The sequence below is a fragment of the Diabrotica virgifera genome, chromosome 1, assembly GCF_917563875.1.
Source record: "Diabrotica virgifera virgifera chromosome 1, PGI_DIABVI_V3a".
Taxonomy (NCBI): Eukaryota; Metazoa; Arthropoda; class Insecta; order Coleoptera; family Chrysomelidae; genus Diabrotica; species Diabrotica virgifera.
The window spans coordinates 262,933,118-262,959,013 of NC_065443.1; the positions used below are offsets into that span (position 1 = coordinate 262,933,118).

At 33.4% G+C, this 25,896-nt stretch overlaps 1 protein-coding gene across 5 annotated transcripts in view; it reads left to right on the plus strand.

Annotated features, from left to right (window-relative positions):
• The window catches only part of LOC114329435 (G protein-activated inward rectifier potassium channel 3), a 202,949-nt gene that overhangs the window by 36,283 nt on the left and 140,770 nt on the right, over positions 1 to 25,896 (plus strand). Inside the window, exon 1 of one of the 5 annotated variants that reach the window (XM_050649708.1) lies at positions 7,639 to 7,708. The exons of the other annotated variants lie outside the window; for them this stretch is intronic. The gene's annotated coding sequence lies outside the window, so the exon portion shown is untranslated. Of the gene's footprint in view, positions 1 to 7,638; positions 7,709 to 25,896 lie in introns of those variants that run through there. 5 annotated transcript variants of the gene reach the window in all.

A 25,896-nucleotide genomic window follows, 5' to 3' on the forward strand; every position in this document is an offset into this window, starting at 1 on the left:
GACTAAATTTCTATTTAAAAAGCGGAATATGTTTGTATGTATGTTTATGTCATGTGTATGTATATGTGTACAAAAATATGTATGTGGAAAAGTTACACCGATCTAAATTTTTGCTCTGTTTGTCAAGAAGAGGTCAGGGCCGATTCAGAACCGGTGTAGTTTGTGACTTTCGACCACCCGTAAGCCAGCTATAGGACTGGGTAGGTAAAAAACGACATATTTTGGGGGTATATACAGGAGAGGGGAGAAACAGGAAAACCATAAATACACCATATCACTAGCGTTGAGTTAAGCTTTCAAATGGTGATTAAGCGGCCAGGATCAGACATACGCACGGCTCAGTATAGCCGAAAAACTGAAAAACTAAACTTTGAAATTTTTAGTTTCTCGACAATTACTCAAAATTTCAATCTACGAATTGCGCCAATAACTGAGCGTTTGTAGGAGGACTCTAGACGCGTCTAACGTTGTATATCTCATATCTGGGAAAATTCGAATTTTTAAGGTATGGACTTCATTAATGTGATCAAATCTATTTCCTATGGGAAAAAACGGATTTTCAAGCTCAATAATTCCTGTAGTACCTTCAGTTATTATACTTGGCCTTGGATGCATCAAATACTATTTGTCAAAACGTTTCAAACTCATGTTTAGTGATCAAAATCGGTTAAGCCGTTTGGAAGTGATCGAACTCCAAAAGTATAATCCATTTAACCATTATCGCCGAAATGGTTTATGTAGTTGTAGTGGTTACGACGCTAAATTTGATCGGGCAATCCAAGTTCACTTACCGGCCATCTCAATATTTTTTTTCAATCTATTTCGAATAGAAAAAAAATCTAGTGTACATTTGATGGACACTAGATAATTTGGGAGATAATGCGAGAAAGACGACCGTTTATAACGCTTAACGTGTAATCGAGAAATATTATAGTCAACTTCATACATTTATTTTATAAATTACTTCTGAAGGAGGATAAAAAACCGCTAAACGCCGTAAAAATTAGTGGTGCATACAATATTTCAGCTACAAAAGGGCTGATATGAGTATTACGTGACGCGAAAATATATTTTCAGTTTGATGTAAAATAAAATTCTAGTTTTATTTTAAAAAAATTTTCCATAATATTTGCTAAATTTGAAGTCAATCGCGCCACAAAAAAGTAACTTTGATACAGTTTAAATTTTGAAGTCCTTTTGTGGTGCGTTTTATTTCAAATTTAGTAAATATTATGGAAAAATATTTTAAAATAAAACTAGAGTTTTATTTTCCATCAAAACAAAACATATTTTCGCGCCAAGTAATATTCATATCAGTTCTTTTTATAGCTGAAATATTGTAGGCGCCACTCATTTTTACGGCGTTTTGCGGTTTTTTATTCTTGTATAAGAAGTTCTTCAAAGTTATTTATAAATTAAATGTATGAAGTTGAATGTAATATGTCTCGATTACACGTTAAGCGTTATAAATGGTCGCCTTTGTCGCGTTATCGTCCAAATTATCTAGTGGTTACGACACTAAACTTGTGATAGGAAAATCCGAGTTCATATCGCAGCCATCCCAATACTTTTTTCAATATAATTCTTTGTGTACATCGAACATACCTGCACTAGATTTTTTTTGTTGGGAATAGATTGAAAAAAAACTATGGTGATGGCTGACAAATGAACTCGGATTGCCCGATCAAATTTAGCATTGTAACCACTACAACTAGGATATTTCGACGATAATGGTTAAATCGATTACAATTTGGAGCTCGATAACTTTTGCATGGCTTAACCGATTTTAATCACTAAACATGAGTTCGAAAGGTATTGACAAGTAGTGTCTGATGCATCTAAGGTATATTATGATAACTAAAAGTATTATAGGATTTAGTGAGCTTGATAAACGGTTTTTCGCAATGGAGCTGCATTTGATCATACTTATGATAAGGTAAAAATTCAAATTTTCACAGATATGAGATATACACCGTTAGACACGTCTAAAGTCCTCCTACAAACACTCAGTTATTGGCACAATTTGTAGATTTAAATTTTGATTAATTGCCCAAAAACCAAAATTTTAAAGTTCAGTTTTTCAGTTTTTTGGCTTTACTGAGCCGTGTGTATATCCTATCCTGATCACTTAGACACCATTTGAAAGCATAACTCAAACTCTATTGATTTGGTGTATTTGCGGTTATCATGTCTCTCTTTTAACCTATGATATAAACATAACATGTTGTACTGACCCAGTCCTATAGCTGGCTTATGGATGGTCAAAAGTCACAAACTACACCGGTTCTGAATCGGTCCTGACCCCCTCTTGAAACACAGAAAAAAAATAAGATCGGTGTAACTTTTCCACACACTTACACACATACATACAAACATTTCCCCCTTTTAAATAAAAATTAAGTCAAATTTCTGAGCTCGGTAACTTTTGAATGGTACAACCGATTTTTAAAATTAGACATGCGTTGGAAAGGTAATGATCAGTACTATCAGAAGTCGCCGAGGCTGACAAATGTTTGTACTTTTTGGGAGTTTTGGGGACGAGAACGAAAAACAGACCCTAAATGGGGAAGACCGTAAAATCCACACCCTTGGACAGAAATGGATGGTTGACCTATAGATGGGCGAGTCTTTTCCTAAACTTTAAAACAGAATTTGGCCCATTTTAGGAAAATTCCGTGTATATAATATAGTGTCTAATGCAGGGAGGTTGTGCGCCACTGGCGAGAACTGCCGTTCTCTGGGATTTAGAAGTTATAAAGTAGATGTGTTTAAATTCAGATGTAATTTGGATACGATATGGTCCATGAGAGTAAACATAAGAGTTAGAATATACCATACATATTTTCATTAGACCTATTATGAAGTATTAAAACAAACGAGGGAAGACAAGGTAGAAGACCTCGGTAGAAGTAAAATATTATGTAAGTTTTGCTTAGTCAAAAAATTTCTTAATTGAAATTTACGTTCCATCATAATACTAATTTACGTAACAAGTTCCGAAAGTGATATTCTACGAGACGAGTAGGAAGTTTCCAGGGCGAGCGGTAGGCAGTACCGGCGCTAGGCTATAAGGTGCCCGCCTGAAAAACTAGCATAGCCGCTCTTCGGTTTTATTAAGTTAGTATTTTGTATAACACCAGCAGAAAAAAGCTCATTTTGGCGCCCCCAAATGGGAAGCGCCCGCCTGCAGTGCATCCCTTGCAGGCCCGTTATCGCCGGCCCTGAGCGAGTCACATCAACTTAATAATTAAGGCAATTAATTATACAAGTAATAACAGTTATCCAAGAACATTCAAAAGCCATCTTTAAAGATAGTGATGACACTGTCAAGTAAAGTTTACATATCCATACCAGTCAGAATTTTACTACAAGTAATTTGCTGTGTAAAGACAGAAAATGTAGGGATAGCCGTAAAATATTTGCGAATTATATACCGATGGCCTTAAGTAAACATTTTTCGTTGGTGGAACGAAACTCAACGGGAGTTAAGTAAAAATTATTTCTTAAGATCAAATTTTCACTTAAGTCACGTTGGTGGAACTGGCCGCTAGAAAATATTTAGAGTATCATAAATGAATATATTAAAAAGCATTAAAAAGCCAAGAAAAATTAGAAAAAGCCTTGTAGATCGATAAAACAAATCCTCTTTGTTTAAGTAAGGTGTCTAAGACAATGCGAAGCCAGTAACAACGACTTCTACACAACACTTTTTGCACATTCGAACCTTCTTTTTCTTCTTCTTCTTCTTCTTCTTCTTCTATATAAGCAATTCTGCTTGTTAATTGGCGGATTGATACCTCTATGGAAGGTTTTCACTCCATATTTTGCGCGGTCGGCCGATACTTCTACCGATCGGTGATTTATCTCTTGCTATTTTTGACCACAGGTGTCTACCCCATTCTGGTTATGTGGTTATTCCATTCTTTTTTCCTGGTTTAGTGTCCATTCGTTTATATACTGTACGTAACATTGTTTTTTAGTATCTTCACTCCTGTAATTCTTCTCAGTACTCACATCTCTGCTGTTTCCAGTAGTCTGTGTTGTGGCTGTATCAGGTCTTGTTTCTGATGCATATATCAATATTGGTCTTACACTGGCTTTATAAATTCTTGACTTCATCTCAGTGTTAATATGTCGGTTTCGCCATACAGTGTTTCTAAGGCAGCCTGCCAGTCTATATGCTTTCTGTACTTGATCTCTCACTTCTTTGTCCAGGTCCCCGTAACTTGACAATGTAATTCCAAGGTATTTTACTTCCATTACTTGTTCAATACTGATACCATCAATTTCTATTTTGCATCTGATTGGTTCTTTACTGATTACTATTGTTTTAGTTTTCTGAGATGAATTTGTCATATTGAATTCTTTTGCTCTTATGTTGAATCTATCTGTGGACTAATCTTTGTAGACTACTTCATCTTGGGCTATCAATATTGCATCTTTGATGATTTCATCCATGATTAAATTGAAGAGCATAGGACTCAATGAGTCTCCCTGTCTTATTCCGCTGCCTATATCTATAGGTTCAATAGTTGTCCATTTATTCTGACTTCCATTTTGTTGTTTTGGTAGAGGTTTTCCATAGTTTTTATGATATCTAGGGGGACTTCTCTATTACATAGAAGATGGATTACATCTTTGAGTCTTACTCTGTCAAATGCTTTCTTTAAGTCAATCAGACATAGAAATGCTGATCTATTATACTCTAGTGATTTCTCAGTAATTTTCTTTAACCCTATTGTTCATCTGCTAAACTTATCCTCTGATTCATTAGGTCTTGTAAAATTTTAGTTTTAAGTTTTAGTTTTCTGGCTGCTGCATTCGACCCTAAGTTACGCAATCAAATCCAAACAAAATGACCGCGATAACTATGAAAAAAGCTTAGAATTATTACAGATTTGCATCGCGGAATTTCCACAATACAAGACATAACACCGCTTAAACTTTTTTTGTTCTGATTTTTGGGTCTTGGTTTTGAATGGAACCTTTAGAAACTGACGGAATAAAAAATTCGCACAAACCGTCTAGGAAGCAATATGGCAACATGCGTATCTGGATCATAAACCCTTTGCATGATTATACCTATTATACAGCGTCGAACTATTGGATGTCATCAAGACAGATGAAACAGACACTTTTCAACTATTTATTCAGAATCAGGTACATAATTCATATATAAAACTACAACTTATCTAAAACGTATCATCAGGAATCTTAGTAAATGTTGATGGGGATGCCAAGTCAAAGGAAAATATACAATCTAGGGATGGACGTGAGCCGAGCCGTGCCGAGCTTTTGACAAGCTTGATTTCAGCTCGAAATTTCGAGCCGAGCTCGAGATAGAAGCTCGGCTTGAACTTCGAGCTGCAGGCTGAACTCGTGGCTCTTGTCGGCTCGGTTCAAACTATTCGAGCTGAACCCAGCTCGAAAACATAATAATAAATGTAAAATGTAACATTCGTAGTAATTTATAGACACACTGTATATTGAAAATACCTATTAAAGTTGTAGTGTAAATTACTTATTCTAAAACAAAAGTATCAGTCGTAGCAGAAATAAATTAATTAGAAAAGTATTACCTACTTAGAGTATTAGCTAAAATATTGACTTTACTTGAGCGTTATGGGGACCTATTGGGTTGTGAAGAGTAGGTCCTAAAATCAAAAAAAGTTAAGTTAAATTTTTCATAAAGTGGGGGACTTTCTATTTTTTAATTTAATTTTCATTTCCAACAATCCTTTTTTTCCGATTAAAGCGCAATCTATCCATAATTCGAAAAAATGTCTGGAATAAAAGTTGCTTATTTTTACGTAAAGAATCCAACTCTGCAATAAAAATTGGAGGCTCCTATTTAAGATTTTGAAGTAACCCCCACCCCATATCCGTGAGAGGTCGTGTTTGATGCCATTCGATAAATTTTTCAAAAATATTGAATACGTGTATTTTGCAGTTTTTAGATCTGATGTTCATTTCGCGAAATATCGCGGGCTTCGTATTTAAAATTTTAAACTTACTCCCCACCCCTCCTCGTGGGGGGTCGTGTTTGGTATCATTCGATAGATTTTTGAAAAATATTCAACACGTATTTTTTAGTTTTTCGATTTGACGTTTATTTCGCGAATTATTCGATTTTTGTGAAACTTTGTGACTTGCCCATTTCCCTACGCCCCGCTCAAATCGTCAGATTTTTTAAATATGCACTGTTTTGCATGTACTTAACTTACCTTATCTTAATCTGACGATTTCGAGTTTTTATAAGGATAGATTTTTTTTCGGATCACCCTGAACGAAATCCCCTGTATTAAGAGCATAGATATAACAGAATAGATTAGGCCAGTTCGAAAAATAGCGTAACGCGGAACAGTTCGGGTCGGTGGTCTATCTATCTCTCTCTACCGGCGCTTAGCTTTCTCTCTCTAGCATATGATGGCCGCTGCCTGTGTCATTGTCGTTCCGTTATTCCCACCTCTTGGTAGATACGCTCACACTCGCACGACAGACAAAGATAGCTAGACCACCGTACTTGATATCGGCGTTACACCCCGATGCATTTAGTGGCATATGACTAGCCTGATCTATTTTCTTTACATATCTCTGATTAAGAGCCAATATATGGTAGAGGTACAGTTACGATCACTGAATAGTTTAGCACCTTAATTTTTATATTGTAATACTGTAAAGTTGCAGTGCCGTACGGATCTGATAAATGTCAAAGTCAAAAAATTTAAAAAAGTCAATACTTGTCAAAAATTTCGCGTGTTGAAAAATAAAATAAATCGATATCAAACTCCTCCAAAAAAAAAACTTCTTTGTATACTTTCCATTTTGTTAATTTTTTTTATTTAGCTTAATGCCTCAACAATTAATGGCCCTTGGCATTTTTTTTTAATTTTGTAAAATATATTTATATTATTTTGATTTTTTAATTTTAATCAACCTATTCTAGGTACACCACTGATAACGTCACTTTGACGTAAAAGGTGCGTTTAAACGAGGTGAAATTTAAAAAAGTTGGCTCCTACATACGTAAGCCTGTAAACTATTCAATGATCGTAACTGTAGATTTATAGGGTACAAGGTTTCTCCCCATGTGAGAATCTGACGCGCTCGAGTAACTCCAAAAATCCCCGCTTGGGCTCCCCTACTATTAAGAAAAGCTCGGCTCGTTTCGAATTCAGCTTTGCTCGGCTCGAAGCTCGGCTTGCAAGAAACAAACCGGCTTGCGCTCGAAGCTCGGCTTGTCAAGTGGCTCAAAAGACAAAGAAAACGGTGATGAGTTTTATTCCGTTTGTTAACATTTCCATTGGTTTCTTCTTTTAACTGTAAATCTTGTATTTTTCTCTCATTCGTCTCTGTATCTTCTATTTTACAGAATTATTAGTGAATTTTTTTTAATCAAGATTTTTATTTCCTTCTTATTCCTATTTTTGGGATATTATTACTGTTTTGCTTTAGAACTTCGAAGCAATCTTTTAGTAATATGGCACAGTATGGTTTATATAAGTTAAAAACACAAAATGTTTGAAAATATTATTCATTTACAGTCCGTAAAATTGTCAGTTATCTTTATTTTAATCCCTATAATCTTTTCTCTTAATGATTCGAAGAGTTATGACTTAAACCAAGGCAATTCAGTGTTATGAGTGACATTGTGAAAATTTGTTCATATAATGATTTTTTTTAATATTTGTTATTTGTTATTTAGTTGGTAAGTAAATGTCAAGAAAACGATATAAACCTACTTGAAAATGTTAATGAGTCTATTAGTTTAATGATTTTGTAAAATTGTTTTATGACATATAGATATTCTAGTTCAATGGTACCCAAAGTGTAAAACCCATTTAGCATCCTTAAAAATCTGATGGGGTCAAGAAATTATTAGAAAAAAAGAATGTGTGTGTACTTTGTACGCACGTCAGAAGATATTCTTCTATTATATAATAGGTAATTTAAACGAAGTAAATATACTTAAAAGGTTATTTGTACTTATTTTATTTAAAAATCACTTTCTTATCTACCACTTTCAAAAAAGAAGAATATCTTCAAAAATTATATAATAATATACTTACAATCATAAAATCTATAAAAAAAATAAAAAAATAATAACTTGCTTGGGGCTTGAACCCACTTCACGTCTACCGCGCCGTACGAAAGTTGACGCCATTTCAAACTGCACCAAACTCTCGTATACGTCATGTGGGAATATACACAAACTAAACGTTTACACCATAAATTAATATGAATTTAATAAAATTATTAGTTTGATTTTTGTCGAACTAAAATACAACAAAATACAGAGTAAGAAAACGATATATGAGATGAAGATTTGTAGAAAGTTTGTTCGTAATCAGATTATGTAAATTAAAGCATTGCCTACTAATAGGTAACTACATTATTTTGTTTACATTTTCCAACTAGATAGGTATTGAAACTATTAGGTATTTCCAACTGAAACATTTAGAATTAAAAAATCCACAAGGAAAAGAAAAAGTTTTCCTGTAGTTGGCTGTATACCATCAATCACAAAATTGGAAAGAAATCCTTTGTGAAAGGTATAAAATTTTTTTATTAAAAATCCCTTAAAAGGGCTACATCACAACAAAACGTTTTCGATTTTTATAAAAAATCATCATCAGTGTTCGATCTAAAAATAAGTATAACCGATTTAATGAATATAAAGTTATTATTTAAATTTTGACAAAGGTTAGAGCAAGTTGGTTATACTTACATACTGGATGCTAGCTGAGCCACAAAAGAAAAATATCTGGGTAAAAACCCTTTACATAAAATATAGATGCCTTAAAAGTGCATACTTCAATAAAAAGGCCTGTGATGGTTACATGGCAAACAGGATAATGCCCTAAGGTAAGGTATACAGGTTTCCCAACACGTGGGATCCAAATTGAGTTGATCACATTTCAGTGACTTAATGGCAACTGAATGCGAAATGAGTGATGTTTCTGAAAGGTGTCAAAAGACAGATGGACAACGTGACGTGGAATTTACCCTGTATTACGACAGCCAACTAATTGTTAGTAAAATATTTAATGAAAATTTACATAGTAATAACAAACATCAACAAAGTTGTGGCTATAATTACATTTAAGTAAGTACCTTGAATATGTAAGATGAACGTAAAGTATGAAATGATTTTTATAATGAGAAATAGCCAGAATCTATGCAGCCGTCTATACATGTTCCTATTCAAATTGGAGTAAGTCCAACTGTGCTGTTGAAAATTTGATTTACTATGAATTAAAAGGAGTGTTTGGTTTAATTGTACCAATGGCAGAGTAAATTAGAGAGTCTGTGGTAAATGGAAGTCTGATATTAAAGTAGTGTTGAAATTAAAATAAGTTGTATGAGTCACAGGAGGAAACTGATATGATATAATGATATGTGAATTAATTGGTTAAGGTACCTGAGTGTTGATATTGGAAGTGATGAAGAATATCAATTGAACTAATAACCCGGCAAAAGTATGAGGTCCTTTTATGTAACATAAGCATCTAGGACTAAACATGTTTATGAAATAGGGATTTTTTCTATTTTTTATTTTTTATACCAAGTTATCGAGTTGAATTGAAAAGGTTTAAAACTGGATGGATGTATGAAGGTGTATTGGAAAACAAGCAATATGTGTAAAATTAGAAGGTAGTGAATAATTTGTGATTTGATATCAGAATTGTTTACTGTAATGAGGTGTGATGAAAAAGGCTGGGCGCCCCAGAAACCAGACCCCACATCCTATGGATAAGAGAGTGGAAGAATTAGTATAAAAACCTTTTATAAATATTTTTCTGAAGTTTAGTTGGACCTATAACGAAAACCTCATCAAATGGCAATAAGTTATGAAATTGGGTGGAAGAGATCAAATAGTGTTAGAGTTGTGACTGGTCGATTTAGTAAAAACTGTGGAAAAAGTTAAAGTAGGTTATTTTGGAAGACTAGTAGAAGTTAAGGGATAATGAGTTGATGTTAGAAATGTCATCTGTTAAATAAGTAAATATGGAGGAAAAGTTAATATACTAAAGTAAACTACTAGTTTTACTAGAGTAAAAGTTTACTTATTTAACAGATGACATTTCTAACATCAACTCATTATCCCTTAACTTCTACTAGTCTTCCAAAATAACCTACTTTAACTTTTTCCACAGTTTTTACTAAATCGACCAGTCACAACTCTAACACTATTTGATCTCTTCCACCCAATTTCATAACTTATTGCCATTTGATGAGGTTTTCGTTATAGGTCCAACTAAACTTCAGAAAAATATTTATAAAAGGTTTTTATACTAATTCTTCCACTCTCTTATCCATAGGATGTGGGGTCTGGTTTCTGGGGCGCCCAGCCTTTTTCATCACACCTCATTACAGTAAACAATTCTGATATCAAATCACAAATTATTCACTACCTTCTAATTTTACACATATTGCTTGTTTTCCAATACACCTTCATACATCCATCCAGTAAATATGGAGGAAAAGTTAATATACTAAAGTAAACTACTAGTTTTACTAGAGTAAAAGTTTACTTATTTAACAGATGACATTTCTAACATCAACTCATTATCCCTTAACTTCTACTAGTCTTCCAAAATAACCTACTTTAACTTTTTCCACAGTTTTTACTAAATCGACCAGTCACAACTCTAACACTATTTGATCTCTTCCACCCAATTTCATAACTTATTGCCATTTGATGAGGTTTTCGTTATAGGTCCAACTAAACTTCAGAAAAATATTTATAAAAGGTTTTTATACTAATTCTTCCACTCTCTTATCCATAGGATGTGGGGTCTGGTTTCTGGGGCGCCCAGCCTTTTTCATCACACCTCATTACAGTAAACAATTCTGATATCAAATCACAAATTATTCACTACCTTCTAATTTTACACATATTGCTTGTTTTCCAATACACCTTCATACATCCATCCAGTTTTAAACCTTTTCAATTCAACTCGATAACTTGGTATAAAAAATAAAAAATAGAAAAAATCCCTATTTCATAAACATGTTTAGTCCTAGATGCTTATGTTACATAAAAGGACCTCATACTTTTGCCGGGTTATTAGTTCAATTGATATTCTTCTTCACTTCCAATATCAACACTCAGGTACCTTAACCAATTAATTCACATATCATTATATCATATCAGTTTCCTCCTGTGACTCATACAACTTATCTTAATTTCAACACTACTTTAATATCAGACTTCCATTTACCACAGACTCTCTAATTTACTCTGCCATTGGTACAATTAAACCAAACACTCCTTTTAATTCATAGTAAATCAAATTTTCAACAGCACAGTTGGACTTACTCCAATTTGAATAGGAACATGTATAGATGGCTGCATAGATTCTGGCTATTTCTCATTATAAAAATCATTTCATACTTTACGTTCATCTTTGTTATTACTATGTAAATTTTCATTAAATATTTTACTAACAATTAGTTGGCTGTCGTAATACAGGGTAAATTCCACGTCACGTTGTCCATCTGTCTTTTGACACCTTTCAGAAACATCACTCATTTCGCATTCAGTTGCCATTAAGTCATTGAAATGTGATCAACTCAATTTGGATCCCACGTGTTGGGAAACCTGTATACCTTACCTTAGGGCATTATCCTGTTTGCCATGTAACCATCACAGGCCTTTTTATTGAAGTATGCACTTTTAAGGCATCTATATTTTATGTAAAGGGTTTTTACCCAGATATTTTTCTTTTGTGGCTCAGCTAGCATCCAGTATGTAAGTATAACCAACTTGCTCTAACCTTTGTCAAAATTTAAATAATAACTTTATATTCATTAAATCGGTTATACTTATTTTTAGATCGAACACTGATGATGATTTTTTATAAAAATCGAAAACGTTTTGTTGTGATGTAGCCCTTTTAAGGGATTTTTAATAAAAAATTTTTATACCTTTTACAAAGGATTTCTTTCCAATTTAGAATTACGTACCTGCGGCTTTTCAAAACTATTTAAAAAGTCACTATAATTATAAATTTGATTTTATTTCTGTCCACACATCAATAAAAACTAATATTATACAATATTTTGTATCGGGGTATTTTAAAAGATAATTAAGTTTTTTTATTAATTTCGTAGCAAAACTAACACCCTGTAGAATTGTAGTAGTTTGACATCTAAAACTCTACTTACGTTCAAATAATTTTTAATATACTCTACTATTGTTAAGAATCATTAGTATAGCTAAATTTTTAATTTTAGTATACAGGGTTGGTCGAAACTCGGAATGAGTATTTTCTGAGTTTTCTTAAATGGAACACCCTGTATTTGAGTATTGTAATAAAATGATATTTTATGGTACTTTTCTATTTCTTACGCATTCCCTATACCTAACTGCTTTAATTTGTGCTTAATTGTTAATCGCACCAACAATCTTAACTACGTAGGTATTTTGATAGCTAAACCATTATTGGTAATTTTAAGGACCAGTCTGGATTAATATGTATTTATTTCTGAAAAATTATTTGGGATTGAGTATTTTCACGGCCAACCTAATAAAATTTTACGTATTTTCTGTTGCAATTAATGTTTAGCTTGAATCACCAATAACTCACAAATTAAAGCAGTTAGGTATAGGGAATGCTTAAGAAATAAAAAAGTACCATAAAATATCAATTCATTACAATACAAAAATACAGGGTGTTCCATTTAAGAAAACTCAGAAAATACTCATTCCGAGTTTCGACCAACCCTGTATACTAAAATTAAAAATTTAGCTATACTAATGATTCTTAACAATAGTAGCGTATATTAAAAATCATTTGAACGTAAGTAGAGTTTTAGATGTCAAACTACTACAATTCTACAGGGTGTGAATATTGCTACGAAATTAATAAAAAACGTAATTATCTTTTAAAATACCCTGTATAATATTACAAAACCTCATATTTTAAGAAAGAAGACATCGAAGAGAATCCAAAAATGTAAAAATGTACAGGGTGTCCCATTTAAAAAAACGAAGTTATAAGCAACTTCCGGTATAACCGGAAGTTGCAAAGAGATGAAAATATTTTCATTTAATAGATCATCCTTCAAAACCCCTTCATTCCAATTTTCATGATTCTGTTGCCTTTAGTTCTCGAGATATTTCTAATAGGCCAGTTATCTGCCTCACTCTATACAGTTTCAGCGAGAAAGTTTCGGAACATTGCATTGACCACATGTACGGTTGAACTGCATTTAACATAGTGGACCAATATAAAACTTCGACACACAGAAATCCATACCATGTTGAAAGACATTGTGTAAAATATCGTTCAACTATCTGTCTCCTTTGAGGAGGTGCTATTATAGCCCATAGCGCCGCCCAAAATCAATGTTGCCAAGCGATCTATAATAATTCGATTTGCGGATCTTTTTGAAAGTTATATCTGCTTCATGTCTTCACATAAATCGGATATTTGTCTATATTTTTCAGTGTAACTACCAATCTACTACAAAAGACTAATAACAAAAATGAACTTAATGCTTAATGGTTTGTAGTTATTTCCTATCTTTCCTGTAAACTGTAAATATTTTATGGTTAAACGTTATACCTTGTTTGAGAGAAATATCTAGAGAAATGCGATTGACAACACTGTCCAAACGTCTTACTGCTCAGAAAAGGAACGAGCTTGTCTAGACGTGCAAGTCTAGAGGAAGCGGTTTTTGGGCGGTTTTAACTAAGTCGTCAGTCACGTTAGTCAGTCCTGCTTTTGCCCTTCGCAGTGTTACTAGCTGAAAAGTCCGTAGCGTGAAAATAAAGTAATTTCGTAAATACATTAAAAATGTATGAACTTGAGGCAAAATTTCAAATTTTAGCTTGGTATTTTGGAGGTCACTCGATTCGAGATATAGCAGATAATTTATTCGTTGTTCGTTTTGCGAATAGGACGGCTCCTTCGATTTCCACAGTCGAAAGAATAATTCAAAAATGTCGCAGATGTGGATGTATTCAAAACTGCCACAAGTGTAACAATCTTGGTGAACCACCTATTCGTCAAAAGAGTGAACAACGTATAAATAAAGAAATTAATGTTTGTGGTGCTGTTGAAGCCAGTCAACCATGTTCAAGCAGGGAAATTGCTGAACAAGTAAATACTGTTCGAGGTACTGCCAAAGTACTGTTCGAGGTATTTTAAAAAGGAATGGATATCGATGCTATAAAGTTCAAACAACCCAAGAACTTTTTCCCGAGGACAATACTAGACCAATGGTATTCTGTGAAGGGATGATGAACAAGCAAAATGCTGACCAAAATTTTTTAAAGAACATTTTATTTACTGACGAGTCGACATTTTCTCTTCACAGAAAACACAATTCATCGATTGTTCGGTATTGGTCTCGAGAAAATAAACATTTAAAACATTTAAGCATTCCTGTGCGAACACAATACCGGCAAAAACTTAATGTTTGGTCGGGTATTTTGGGTGATTATGTAATAGGCCCCTTTTTTATTGAGGGCAACCTCAACGGCACTAAATACCTCGAACTGCTACAAAATTAAATTGTTCCGGCAATTCAGCAACTTCCGAATATGAATCTCGGAGATATTTTGTACCAGCATGACGGATGTCCCAGTCATAATACAAGGGCAGTTACCGAATATCTCCAAAGGACATTTCCAAATCGGTTAATTGCAACAAACGGTACAATCAAGTGGCCTCCAAGATCAGCAGACCTCTCCCCAAATGATTTCTTTTTTTGGGGCTTTCTTAAATCAAAGATTTATCGGCACAATTTTGAACGTGCCCAAAATTTAATGGAGTTAAGAGCGAAAATTGTCCAATATTGTGCTGACATTACGCCAGATCAACTCAGACATACAAGAGAATCTTTGTATGATAGATTCACCCATTGTTCGTATGTTCAAGGTGGATTATTTGAACCTTTACTCCATTAAATTTTGTGCCTAAATAGGTTTTTTAAGTTGTTTTTAGAATTTAATCTTGTTAAGTTTTTTTTAGAAATTAAGTTTTGTTAAGTTTCTTTAAGAGTTTATTTTTTGTTTTTTTACGAAATTACTTTTTATTTTCCAAACCGTTACGGCAAAAAAGAACCACACACCTATTTTATTAAGAAAAAATATTTGTAAATCGATTTTACAAATAATTTTTCAAAACGGAATAGGTACGTAAAAATGCGCGTTTCAAATAATAATTTTATTGACATGTTCTCCCAACGATGAATGACTGATTACTGACTAGGACAGGACTAGACTAGTGTTTTGGTAGTGATTTTGACGACCACAGTCTCGGCTGGTCCTCCACAGGCATGGCCGTGTTGCCAGGTCGTAAAAAATATTGCACGAGAAATAATTCGACAACGCAGGAGAGATGTTTTTTGTTTGAAGCATGGGATTTGTTTATTCAGTAATATTGCTGGTTATTTGTTTACTAGCTTAATTTATATCATGAAATTCAGTATAACAATGCTTAATTTACCTAAAAATAACAATAGCGAAAATAGCGATAGCGAAAAGAGCAATTTAAAAAAACCTAAAATGTTTAATGTTTCACCCTTAATGACCAAGCTGAAATAAAAAAGAACTATAATTTTCCATCTAGATAGTTAATTAGAACGAATCCATTAATGCATCAGTTAACAATGCATTTAGCATCAGTTAATAAAATAATTATAGATAGAATGACCGCCAATATTCGAAACGAATAGGCACTAGAAGAAGAAGACGATTAATGCATGTTTATTAATTGTAACTACCCTGCTCTAAACTTCAATAATGAATACTTAGGTAAGAATAAAGAAAGTACCTATCTACCAAACCAAATAAGACAATTTCGTTTGGTTTTCGACTATAATCTGTAATACTGTGATTCATTCATAAGAAAAGAGAATAGGGATTCTCCGAAATACACCGATATTGAATTCGCCTATCGAATTTCATGACATGCGAATCTTCTCATCAAACGTGACATAAATAGATAAAAAAGGGAAATTTCCCTCCGGTTGGCAACACCGCTGAAATTTAAACAGAAGCAGCGTGTTCGCAAATTTTTGTATGTAATAGGCGGGGCCAGGGCAACTATTTGGGTGGAGTTTAATTTCGACTTATTCCCGAATGAGTTCAGAATCCAGCAGCCCAATAAAGTATTGGATTTTTTTATATATAATTATTTAAAAATCTTTTGTTGGCCAACCGGCTAGAGCAGAATTGAGCCGAAATACACGTAAAGTCAATGTTCCGAAATTTAATGAATGTACCTGTATATAGTACGTCCGCTATAACTTTTCCCATGCGGTACGATCCATTTTCAATCAAATTAAGTCAAAACAGAAAGTGAAACGTACGCCGAGGTGTGTGGTATATAGTATACAGTATACAAAATGTATATACATATCGACGTTCGTTTCAATTTATGTTTTGACTTAATTTTATTGAAAATGAATCGTACCGCATGGGAAAAGTTATAGCGGACGGACTATATACAAAACGGGCCAAAGAAAACAGTCCACCTCGATATTTGGCAGTATTTATTAGATTTTAAGGAAATGAAGAAATAGGTCGATTTTTGATCTAAAGGGGGACATTTTTTACGGTACATACATCTGTCATTTGTCAACCCCCTCCCTTCCATTTCCCCCACCCCTTATTTTTAAATAGGGAATAGGGGTCGTGTGCTACCTCATTTGAAAGCTTATTCAATTCTCTATTTAGTAATATTAACATTGACATAATCGTTTATACATGGTGTTCAAGAAAAATTATTAATTTACATAAAAATAAGAATGTATCCAATTTATTTAACTCAAAATACATTCTACTGCTGACAGAAAACAGCGAAAAATGTTTATTTGACAAATAAATATTATTTTTCGCTTATATTCAATATTTAACCCACCAAAAGGCAGATGGGTGGCAGCTTGAACATTGAAATTAAGCGAAAAGCAATATTTATTTATCAAAAAACATTTTTTTCTCTTTTGTGGCAGCAGTAGAATGTATTTTGAATTAAATAAATTACATACATTTCCTTAAAATCTAATAAATATTGCCAAATATCGAGGTGGACTCTTTTCTTTGGCCCACTCTGTATATACAATCAACTGTGGCTTAATCCCATATAAACAAAATATTTACTACTATTGCAATTATATTCAGTAGATTTTAAGTAGTTTGTCTATTTAACTTTTATGTTATATCCATTTGTATTTTAAAATCTGCTTCCAATCTGGCAGTGGCGTATCTAGACGTTAGCCTTGAGAGGGGAAATTTGGCTTAAGGGCGGGAACTTCCAATGAAAAACCAACCAGAAGACATAATAAAAAAGATAAGCCCAAACTACATAAAAGACGTAAATAATAACTTAAAATGCACTAAATTTCATTAATTTTCGTAACTAGCATGTTTATTGGACTGAATTTGTCTGTCTGTGGTTTAAGTTTCATGTCAGCTAATATACTTTTCTTAGTGTGCCGTGCTTGTTTTCAAGCGTTGGCTATCATCGTATTAACAAGCTGATGAAATGTTTCTCGGTCGCCAGCTATATGTAAGCCAAGCCGCACACCAAAGAAACATGAAACGAAAAACATGAAACATGAAACGAAAAACATGTTTCATGAAAAGAAAACACTGCTAAACAAATCTCAAAGTCCGCCTACCAATGAAACGAGTGTGATTCATGCTCATGACACAGTTTTATTTTCGGAGAGTTTCATAAATGGCCGGACATATATTTGTTTAGCAGTGGTTTATTTCCATGTAACGTAATTTACGTTTCATGTTTCTTTGATGTGCAGCCTGCTTAAGAGAGGTGCGGCTAAAGATACAATGCCGCTCCCCACCTAGCGCATGCGTCACATTCAAAATGCTAGCTCGTGGCAAGGAATCTTTTATTTTGACAAATGACATAATAATATTTTTGTAATGTAAATATAAAAATAAAATTCTATTTTGTTTTACCTGTACCTGTAAGGGTATTAAGAAAATATATAAGATCATTGAAAAGAGTAAAACGTTGAATTTAATTATTTTGTCAGTTAAAGAACAACATAACCATCATACAATATGGAAGTGCTATTTTAGGTTTCTTCTTCTTCTTCTCTTGTGCCACTCCTATCGGAGATTGGAAATCATCAAGGCTACCCTGACTTTGTTTACAGCTGACCTAAAAAGTTCATTAGTGGTGCAGCCAAACCACTCTCTCAAATTCCGCATCCACGACATTCTTCTACGGCCTGGATTCCGTTTTCCTTCTATTTTTCCTTGCATTATATTTTGAAGTAATGCGTATTTATGGCCTCTCATCAGGTGACCCAAATACTCGAGTTTTCTTCGTTTTATCGTTAACAAAATTTCTGGGTCTCTTCCTATCCTTCGTATTACTTCAAGATTTGTGACTATTTCAACCCAACTTATCTCCAGCATTCGACGGTAGCACCACATCTCGAAACTTTCAATATTTTTTATGTTGTTCTGTTTGAGAGTCCTGGCCTCTACACCGTATAATAGCGTGTTAAATACGTAGCCTCTTAGCATTCTTAATCGTAGAGGGATGCTTATATCTCTGTTGCAGAAGAATTTTCTCATCTGTATGAAGGTGGTCCTGGCAATTTCGATACGTCTTTTTATTTCATTGTTTTGGTCTCCAGTTTCGTTTATTAAAGTATTTATAACTTGATACTTTTTCAATTTAAATGCCGTTTATACTAATATGTGCTGGTTGTCATGATTTTACTGAAGACCATATACTTGGTTTTTTTGATATTAATGTTTATGCCATAATTGTTGCAAGCAATATTTATGTTTGTAAGTAATCGTTGTAATTCTTCTACTGTTCTTGTAACTAGTACAGTGTCGTCTGCGTATCGAATATTATTTACAACCTCTCCATTGATTACGATTCCTTCATTTGCTTGCAAAAGGGCTTCCTGACAGATGCTTTCACTATATACATTAAATAGCAGTGGTGACAAAATGCATCCCTGTCTTACTCCTCTACGTATTTCTATTGCTTTTGATATCTCGTTTTCTATTTTGATGTTAGCTTTCTGATTCCAATATAAGTTGAGAATTATTCGCAGATCTTTATTATCTATGTATTTTCTTTCAAGAATGTCTCTAAGCCTATCGTGGCGTACTCTGTCAAACGCTTTTTCAATACGCTTTTTCGATAAAACATGCATGTACTTCTTGATTAACGTCTAGGCATCTTTGTGTAAGAACATTCAAACCGAAGAGAGCTTCTCAAGTACCTAGTCCTTTTCTGAACCCCATCTGTGTATTACTAATACCTGACTCCAACTTTTGATAAACTCGGTTGTGGATGATTTTTAGAAATATCTTTAGTAGATGGCTCATTAAAGATATTGTTCGATATTCTGAACATTCTTTTGCATTGGATTTCTTTGGCAGTGTAACGAATGTAGACAGCAGCCACTCTTGAGGTATAATACCAGTATTGTATACTGTGTTAAATAAGTGCAATATTATACCTATTGATTCATCATTCAAGAGCTTTAGTAATTCAGTAGGAACCTCATCGGGTCAGTTCAAAACCTTTAGGTTTTGAAGTTTTTAAATACTTTTGCATATTATGATGGGTATATAAAATGGGGAATTATGGACAAATGACACCATTGCAGAATCTTCAGACAGTAGTTGAAGTGCTGTATAATCAATCACAAATTGCCTCAAGAATTGTTATTGAAAGAATATTTGGTATTTTATGAAGAAAGATTCCCATATTAATATGTGAAATGAGATGCAAGTTACCTTTTGTTTGAAGAATAATATCGGCTTGTATACTTTTACATAATATTGCAGTTGTTAATAGAGAAAACATTGAAATACTGGAAAAGGAGGATGCTGTTAGTTAATCGAACAAGCTGTGGCAGTACCTACATTTTCAATCAGGAGCAAATCTAGTGCAACTAAATTTTGTGTGTGTTTGTTTTAAAAGATTATTCTCCATTTAACTCAAGCCTAAATGGTTCCCACATAACAATTTCATGTTCTTGGTAGATTCGATATTCAATATTCGATAAAGATTTATTCCAAGAATAAACTTTTACTTACGAATATTCTAAGTAACTATGTACATGAATGTGCTCAGTATATTTGGTGCGAGAATATTCTTTGAAGTATATGCAAAAAAACATGAAATTTAGAATGTTTTTATGCTATGCTTCTACTACACACATACTAAAAAGAATATATTCCGACGAATGTTGGTAGTATAATATGCTTCGAACATGATGGGAAGATCAGTGTAATGTAGTATAATGTTGATTATTTCATTCATAGGAGATTCTGACCAATAGAAAGCTACAGAAATCTGAATTAAATCGATAATTTTTGATAATCTCCCGTCGTTAAGTATATTACGTCAGATGCCCTTCGTTGCTACGAAAAAATATATTCAGTGACATTAATGACAATTAATGTTTTAAAAATTATAAAAGTGATGATTTTCAATCGTCAAATATTTATAAAAACTGTGTGTTTAATGGTACTTACATAAATAAATTACAATACAATTTTGGTTTGAACAGTTTTATTCATTAAATAATCGCAACAAATTGCACTCTACCTCTGAAATTAATATATGTAGAATTTTTGCTCTCGTGACACTTTGAAATAATTTCACTCGCCTTACATAATTTCACTCGCCTTCGGCTCGTGAAATTAAAACTGTCAAAGTGTCACTCGGGAAAAATTCAATAATTTCAGAGCTCTTGTGCAATTACTACTGATAATTTTATTTTTATTGGACTGCAGTTTGTTAATAAATTTATAAATAAATAGGTATATTATATTGGTGACTGATTTAAGTATTTTATTATTATTAGCAGTTTATGAATAAATTTATAAATACATATATGATATTAGTGTTTGATTTTGAGTATCCTTTAAAACTTATTTTACATCTCATTCTGTTAAAAGGACTTAAACAAATAGCAACAATGTATGAACAAAGAAGTTATTTTATAATAGAAAAATTAGCTTTATACTGTTTTTTTTTTATTAATTTTTTTGACAGTATGTTTAAATAAACAAATGCTGATGACACGAAAATGAAAGTGTAATACATACTTTTGGTTCAAAAAACTTTATAGATTATGGGCCGGTACTTTATGTCCCGGTTAAACCCTGGTTAGCTAATCGGGAAAGAAAAGTACCTCTTTGGGCCTCTTGCGTTGTAATATCATGCATAATCATAATATCATCATCATTGGCTCCACAACCCATGGAAAGTCTTGAGACCTGTTCCAGAATCAGCTTCCTATCCCTCACCTTGGTTTTCCAATTTCGCACTCCTAATCATAATAATAAGTATAATTGTGTTTATGTCTACGCTATGCATATATTTCTGTCCTGAGTAAACCCCGGTTAGCTAATGGCGGTTTAACCGGGACATTACCGGCCCTATATCTAATATAATAAAGGATTAAAATTCCAAAAACCTTTGTTTTATTGTATTAACCTGTTTATATTGTTAATACCATAGGTATATTATGTTACATCTGTTGAATTGAACTGTACTTTCGAATCCAGAATTTTAACAAATCCTAAACTTTTCCACAATTTCTCAAGCATGATATTTGTGCATTCAAATTAACTGAAATTACATCTTATATATCTATACCTACTAAAAATATTTATTTCTACACAAAAATGTCTAAATTAATTATTATAAAGAATGTCTATGTGATTCTTGTAATTAACAGTTTAAAATTATATAGCTTCAATAAATGTCCCTTTTTCATATTGATTTGGGTCAAGCCATGAATAATCTGTATCTGAGAATAAACTTTTATTTAGGAGTCCTTTTTAATGAATAAAACAGGACATACACATACAAGTTAGATCCAAAATATAAAAAATATCCAACAAACTAACAAACAACCAAAGCTGTGACAAATATACAAAATACTAGTGAAGTTAGACGCGTTTCTTGTTCTCAACGTCGTTTGACATTTTTTTCCTTCAAACTATCTCGGAAACGGCAACGTTGGAGTTGACGACACGCATGCGCAAATTAGGGAGCAGCACTGTATCTTTAGCCGCACCTTATGTAAGAGTTCCTCGAACGTTCGACCTGTCAATTGTCTAATGTTACGCAGCCAGGACAGTTGTTTACTTGCGACCCAGCGTTTTCCTTCGATTTTGCCCTGAATGCTCAACCGGAGTAAGCAATATTTAGGTCCTCTCAATATATGACCGAAGTATTGAACCTTTCTCATTTTTATGACGTTGATCAATTCTCGCTCTTTGTGCATGGTCTCCAACTTACGTTCGTTGAATATGTGTGCTGTCCACGGGATTCTGAGCATGCGACGGTAACACCACAACTCGAACGCTTCTAATTTGTTGAGATTTTTCATTTTTGTTGTTCAAGTTTCACATCCATAGAACAAGACGGACCAGCAGTAGCACTTCAACACTCTTAGACACGTGGTCAATGACAGACTTCTACTCCACAATAAAGAACGCCAGCTAATAAAGCTTTTTCGTGCAAGTTCTATTCTGGTCGAAAATTTCCTCATCACTTTCAACCCTGAAGTCGATCCAGCTACCCAGATATTTCAAGTGTTCTACCCTTTCCAGGATTTTGTTATCTAATTTTAGTAATGAGTCTTCGATATTAGTTTTTCCGACCACCATCCATTTTGTTTTCTTTGCGTTGATTGTTAAGGCCTTTGCAATACATTTGTTGTTTATAGCGTTCAACAGGGTTTAAAGGTCTTCCAGACTCTCTGCCATTATGGCGGTGTCATCTGCGTATCTGATGTTATTAATGATTTCACCACCAATTCTAACACCTTCGCGACGATTATTTAACGCTTCCTCAAAAATTGGTTCGGTGTAAGCATTGAACAATGTCGGTGACATAACACATCCCTGTCTGACACCACGCTTAATAGGAACTTTAGCTGAAACTTCTTGGTCCAACTTAATACAAGCGGTTTGATTGTAGTAAAGATTTTTGAGCAAACTAATGTCGTACGTGTCCAGACCAACCATTGATCCAAGCATTGAAATAGTAATGTAACACTTGAAAACAAGCACGGCACACAAAGAAGAAGAATTTAATTGATGGATTCGACCGTTACTTGATGTAAGTTCATTTTATCTAACAATAAAACACTGAAAACGTTTGTTTTCTATACTTCCACAAAATTTATTACAACTATGTGACTACAGCTGTTTCGGCAAAGTGCCTTTCTCTCTTTCTCAAGTGATTTAGTTTACTATGTGTTTGCCTTTTTAAAGTCTTTAACTGAAGAGGTTGAGGAAGGGGGAGCTGTTTGTCTCGAGTTGGTCATTCAGAATTATATCTTTATTTTTCACTTTATTATTCACTAGGGAGCGGATTTATATGTGATCAATTTTGATGAAATATGCGCATACGTATGCAGTAAAAAATTACGAAATATGCGCAAAATATGCACAAAAATTCAAAAAAAAATGTGCGTTTCGAGAAACCACATATTTTCTGTTCTATTCTAGTGGGTTTAATAAATATTATTATATTATTAAAACATTATTTTTTATATACGCAATTTATTCACTTTTTTACAAAAACTGATATCAATGGTTACTAGTTAGGTACTCTAGTTATTTAGAATAAAACGACAAAATGACTACATATACATCTTCGATAATTATAATTAACTACAATGTGTTTTTCCAAATTATTTACAAGAAAACATTTTCTCTGATCTAGATATCAAAAGAAAAAAGAGAAAGAAAGCAGTCTTAAAACTCACCATTTTACTACATTCTTTGCAGAATAATTTTCCATTGGTGTAAAGAAATTTGGGATAGGCTCTGATCCAGGAGTAAAAGAATATTTCGGCATATATTGCACTATTCACCAACAGAAGTACTTTTACAGAAAAACTAAACATTCGCATTGACCGACTAAGATTACTTTTTACTGATTTACGGTACCTGATTCAAATATTCAAATCGTATTTACATTTCTGTTAGAGAATCGTAAAACGATGGTTTAAAGGTGTAAATATTCTCTTAAAAATAGGGCATTTAAAGAATCGCCAAAATAATACCTACTAAATGTAATAAAATTAAATAAAATCCGGATTTCCCGGTAAACCATCCTTAACATAATTTTAACATTCTACAATAATTTTATGACGGCAGTACTATTCGCACCGTGTAGGTAAAGATCGGGTGTTTTCTAAAGAAAAACAGAAAAGACAGTGAATGAGCCGATTTCAGGTATTTAGTTATCTAAAAGATACGACAGCATGTACAGGAGAATATTTTGTGTTGAATTAAAGAATTTAAAATTTTTTTTAACATTGGGAAGCATTTTCAAAAGAGATGGAGCACGACTTTTATGGGATGCAAAAGGAAATGTGGAAAATGATAAGAGGTCAAAGAGCAGAGATGAAGGAATTGATCGAAGTAAAACATACTGATACAAATACATGGACAACTTACCTAAAAAACCTTTATCAAACAGCTAATCCCAAAGAACTGGAAACACCACGATTAGAATCGGATGAGAAAACAGAAATTAAAGAGGATGATATAAAGAACGCCTTAAAAAAGATGAAAAATCGAAAAGCTCCTGGGAAAGATGGAATAGCTAATGAACTTTTAAAATACGGAGGAGATAGACTTCACAAAGAACTGAATATCCTTATAAGTAAAATAATAAATACAGGAAGAATTCCAGAAGAATGGAGAACCACTCAAATGATGGCGTTATTTAAGAAAGGTGATAGGGCAGACCCCAGTAACTATAGAGGGATAAATTTATTCAGCACTATACTGAAACTCACAACAAAAATACTTATGGAGAAAATAATGGCGTGCATAAATATATCGGATGAACAACAAGGATTTAGAAGTGGAAGATCATGTAACGATGCAGTTTTTGTAATAAGGCAAATAGCGGAGAAATCATTAGAATATAACAAACCAGCCTTTTTCTGTTTCATAGACCTAGAGAAAGCGTTTGATAGAATCCAATTAAAAGATGTGATACACCTTCGATATGAGAAAAATTTACCACTGGATATCATAAAACTGATAGAAAACATATATGTAAGAAATAAAATAGAAATGAAAGTCAATGGAATAATAACAGAACCCATAGAAACAAACACAGGAATCAGGCAAGGAGATTCACTAAGCCCTCTACTGTTTAACATAATGTTGGATGCAATAATAAAACAAGTGAAGAAAAAAAGAGGGTACAAAATGGGCAATAGAGAGATAAAAACACTCTGTTACGCTGATGACACCGTGTTAGTAGCAGATAGCGAAGACGACCTACAAAGATTATTGCACGAGTTCAACATTAACGCAAAAGAAATGAATATGAAAATATCAGCCAAAAAAAACGCTTAGTAATTGCCAAAGAACCAATAAGATGCAAATTGGAGTTAGACAATCAAATTATACAACAAGTAATGACTTTCAAATATCTGGGAATTAATCTATCAGCCGACAACAATATCGAAGAAGATGTAAAAGACCAAATAATTAAAGCCAGTAGAACGGCCGGATGCCTAAACGACACAATTTGGAAAAACAAACACCTAAGATTGGAAACAAAGGCCCGAATATATAAGTAAGTTATTAGGCCAGTTATGACTTACACGGCCGAAACAATAAGATACAAGCAAATACAAGATACAAGCAGATACAAACAGATACAAGCAAAACACGAAGACATCTGGAAACCAACGAAATGAAGATCTTAAGAAGGATTGCTGGAAAAGTACTTCAGGTTAGGGTAAGAAGTGAGGAAATCAGACGCATATGTGGAGTAGACAATATAAATACCTGGGTAAAGAACAGAAAAGAAGAGTGGAATGAGCACATAAGCAGGATGTCTGAATCAAGGATAGTAAGAATAGCCAGGGACAAGTCACCGTTAGGCA